Below are 4832 nucleotides of genomic sequence, written 5' to 3' on the forward strand. Positions count from 1 at the left end.
AATCCGGCATTATGACGCCGTTGGATTGAATTTGTAGCTTGGACTTGAAAATCCGGCATTGTGACGCCGTTGCATCGATTTTGAATTTGTAGCTTGGAATTTGGACTTGAAAATCCGGCATTATGACGCCGTTGGATTGATTTTGATTTTGTAGCTTGGAATTTGGACTTGAAAATCCGGCATTACGACGCCGTTGGATTGATTTTGAACTTGTAGCTTGGAATTTGGACTAGAAAATCCGGCATTATGACGCCGTTGGATTGATTTGTGCGTGAGGCGTGTTTGAGGGTTTTGAATCAAACGGAGTGGCACTCCAAAAGACCCTAAAAATCGACGATTTAGATGCATGAGGTTGAATGATGCTCCTAGGGGTTTGGTTTCCTAGTTGGAGGCTAATTGGTTTTGGCAAGCTAGAACTCGAGGTTAGCCATTCACGCGTGAAAAGACGCCCACACAATGCACAAGTAGCACGTTGTCACACTAATCATGAATATGAATGCGACATGCAAAGTTATCAACCTAAGGTCGGTCTAAGTTTTTGTATGATGCAAGTGGCCGGCTTTGGGTGTCAAAAAGGTACTTGGCTAAGAGACGGATCCGGCGACAAGCTTTCACATCTGCCTAAGGGAAGTGCGTGTCGGTAGACGGCCTCCATACTTGACATCGGGAATGTCAAGCAAATTCCAAGTTTCGGTAGGCGCGGAAATGGTCACACACTTTGGTCGGGAACCGTATGGAGAGTCACCATTTCGTTGCCCCCGGGGCTAGCCCGAATGTAGAACACATCCGTTTGGGCAAAGGTAGAAATTCATTTTACGCAATATGGTTTTCAAAAAATGCATTAAATGCTTAGAAATTGAAATTGAAATCGTACTTGAATTTGTATTTGTAAGGCTCGTTTTTCGGCACTCGTTCACGAGGCTTGGGATCGTCCTTCCAGATTCAAAAACAGACTAACTCCCAACACGAAAAGTTGAGCAAAAGTGGGCGACAAGCCACTGTGAGCCACTGTCCTGGATGCAGGCAGTGGCGTTGGGCGCAGGGATTGCGCCTGGCGACAATGCTGGCATCCAGTACTTCGGCAGATCACTGGCTGGTTGCTCGAAATCTGCTCTCATTTTCGAAATTGAAATTAGAAGAGTCCCCAATGGAGTGGCCAGAATTGTAGGGGGTTTTTTTTGTGTTTATATATTCCCGTTTCCTACAAGGGGGGTTGGCACGCGGCGGTTCGTTTAGAGAACCGTTGAATTGTTTTTTTGCACCTCGAAGGAGTCTCCACCAAACTTTATTTTAGGTCCCGTTTGGGAAGACCGCAAAATGACTCTATTTTTGGATAAGGCCTTGAATCCTTGAAACAGATGGGTGAGATCCGAGCTCGGGAACGAAAATGCTTATTCGGCGAGCTTTAGAAATATTCAAGTACGTTGGCACAACATTATTTCGAAAATAAACCCTAAGATTAGACTATGTGGGTTTGAAATTTAGAGCAAAAAAGAATTTCTAATTGTACGGTGGTCACTTTGCTTTAAAGATTGATTTAAGGAACCTAAGGCCGGTTTGTCCAAAAATATCTTCGTTAAGCGTGATGTAACCTTTGTATTTTGTTGTATTTAGCATGTTGGTGATGAAAGCGATAAAGCACATAAAGCAACATCACAATACTAAATAAAGTGCGGAATTAGTAAATACAAGACCCCCTAGAAAAGGACTAGGGAGTAGGTCCACATTGCCTAGAAATGGACTAGGCAAGTAAAGGTGCGGAATTGAAAGTGCAAAATTGAAATTGCGGTATTGAAAGTGCGATATTGAAAGATGCGATATTGAAATTGCGATATTGAAAGGTGCATAATTGAAATTTGTACTTGGGCACATGAGATTCGAACGCCAAGCGGCTCCTTAAAAATAAGTGCGCCCGACACGAATTCAAAGCCAAAAATCTCAACTTGGGAGAGGTTGCTCAACCCAAATGTCCTAGATTTTGCATATTGAACTTGAAATTGAAAGCTTGAATATTGAAAGTTTTGAACTTGAAATGATTGAAATTTGAACTTGAAATGATCCTAGTTTAGAGAGGTAGTTATGAACAACCCTAAACATTGTGGGATCTTGAAATTTGAAAACTTGAACTTGTATATTGAAAAATGGAGTCTTGAATCTCAAAAGACTAAACCTTTAAATGCTAAAAGGTGTCATCTTTGATTACTCCACACTTGAAGGTGATTCTAGTTCAAAGAGACGAATGTAAGTAACTTTGAACATCCTTGAATCTTGAAAGTTTGTATTTTGTATTTTGAAAAAGTTTGTATTTTTGAAAAAGCATGCGTGATTGTTGCAAGTGGTGTTTTTTATGGCAAAAAACACCAACTTGCTAATCATTTGAAATCAAAATAGCATGATTGATTGAAATGGGATTCGGATTTACCTAGTTAGGCTTAGGCACGAGCTCCCAATTGCTTTTGAATTTAGGAATTTTGTATGTATTTTTGAGGAGTTTTTGAGTTTGTATTGTGAGGAGTAATGTTTAAATTACGACGTTGTATGTGTTGTCCTCCCCCTTTTTTAGATGGAAATGAGGGGTATTTATAGGAGGGAATGGTGCAAAACGCCAGCACACGCCAGCGCCTGGCGCCAGGCCAGCGCTGTGCGCTGCTGACGTGGCCTGAATGCCGCCAAAAAGGACGGAAAGATGTCGTCCTTGATTTATCTTGTATGGGTGTACTTTCGTACGAATAGTACGATGTTTGGCGTGTAGTGTTTGCTTGGAGGTTAAGACTTGAATTTGCGTCTAAAAACAAGCCTTTCCCGGGTTTTTGAATTTTGGTTTTACGGGGCGGGGCCCGGCATGCTCGGTTTTGTGGGTCGGCGCCCGAATTTGACTTGCCTTATATGATTTTGAGTGGAAAAGGCCTAGTAAGACCAATGGGATGGTCTACTAATTGAGATTGAACTTGGATTTTGAAATTGGATTTTGGAAATTGTATTTTGTACCGAGTTCCGGGAGGGGAACGGTCTCGGGGATTGGATTTTGGACCTTGGATTTTGGAGGTGTTCTTAGCAATTGGGATTTCCGCCTGGAGTTACTCCAATCGCCTAACAAGGATAATGGTATCGTCATCATCCCAAAGGGGGAGACACAAATTAGGTGTCTACAAATGGTCATTTAAGGGTTGAGTCATATGATTGATTAATAAACAAACGAATCTCTTCACACTCAAACTTCAGAAGGTTCAAATCAAACATTTTGATTTGTGTTCCACATATCTTTGGCCATGTCATACGACCATATCAACAAGTCAACATTCTAAGATTCCATGGCATGAATTTATAAAAGTTGGTTAATTTAAGACACGTGGGTCTTGCTTGTTGAACATGACATAGAAATGGACTATTGTTAGAAGTTTCTAGACAATGAAGTTCATGCGCCAAAGATGGATTTTATGACTTACCTATTTCACAAGAATTTGACAAAATATGGCTATATTTACTCAAAGTGAAATATGTGAAATACTTCATTGTAATTCACAAAAGGGTATAAAATCAACTTGGCAAGAATTTTGGAACATCTAGGCTAGGGTCAAGGTGATGTTTGCATGAGCCAAGAAAGATTATCTAGATTGTTTATATGGCATTATAACAATCGAAGCTCCATAAGAATATGGTATGTCCAAATGGAGAAATCGAAATCTATTTCGATTAACGATAATCACGACTATTTTCCTATATAGTTTCTAAATGATACTCTCAAGTGACTATCACACTAAACAAAGTTGTCAAAAGCTAAGGATAAGATGTCATAAGGATTGAACTTCGGTTCAGTACATCTTTTCAGTACATATATATCTAGGGTTGTCGAACCCAGTGGTAGTTAGTGTTTACATCAAACAAACTCAAGGATAGATATATGTTTCTTTATGAGCGACTCATAGAAACAAAAGGTATTGATTCTACCACAAATCTGAGAACATATGGTTGTTGCTTAAGATAATGTCTTTTAGGAAACCATCATATTTCCAGAAAGGCAAGTGGGAGAAAAATGACCTCGAATGGACTTCGAGTCAAGCAACAAACAAATGTAGGATACTTATGAGTCTTTGGAAAAGCTCCGTATTTAGAAGCCTTTGGAAGAGCTTCATGAAGACTTTAGAAGTGCTTCAAGAGAATCCTAATACTCAAAGGACTTGAGTAATGTCTTTATAGACACTAACGTTTGATATTCAATACCTAGGTAAATCGTATAAGAAATAGAATTCAACCAAGATAGATACATAGATATCTTGAGGAATGAAAACTATGAAGACTTTGGAAAGTGCTTCAAAAACATACGACTTACAGGTTAGCTACAACGAATTAAAATTCCCAAGTATGGTTCGAGGCCATAAAAAATGGTTTGAGGCCATTTCATCCAAAGTACCTTCATCTTGAAGAATAAAATCTATGATTTGGTTGATTTGCATAAAGGGTTCACTCCCATTAGTTGCAAACGTGTTTTCTAAACATAGAACGTTGATTTGCATAAAGGGTTCACTCCCATTGGTTGCAAACATGTTTTCTAAACATACAACGTTGATTTGCATAAAGGGTTTACTCCCATTGGTTGCAAACATGTTTTCAAAACATACAAAGATGATATTGTATACACATACAAAAGAGAAGCTAGATTGGTGGTTAAATATTGTAAACAACTTCACGGAGTTGATAATGTTGAAATCTTTTTCACCAAGTCGGAATGCTTGAACTATTTTGGAAAAATCTAGCAATCATTGCATATGGCAATATGGCAATTGGAAAACGAAACACCTTACTCAATTGGACTTGTAGAAAGGAATTGTGTA

The sequence above is a fragment of the Spinacia oleracea genome, chromosome 3 (assembly GCF_020520425.1).
Source record: "Spinacia oleracea cultivar Varoflay chromosome 3, BTI_SOV_V1, whole genome shotgun sequence".
NCBI lineage: Eukaryota > Viridiplantae > Streptophyta > Magnoliopsida > Caryophyllales > Amaranthaceae > Spinacia > Spinacia oleracea.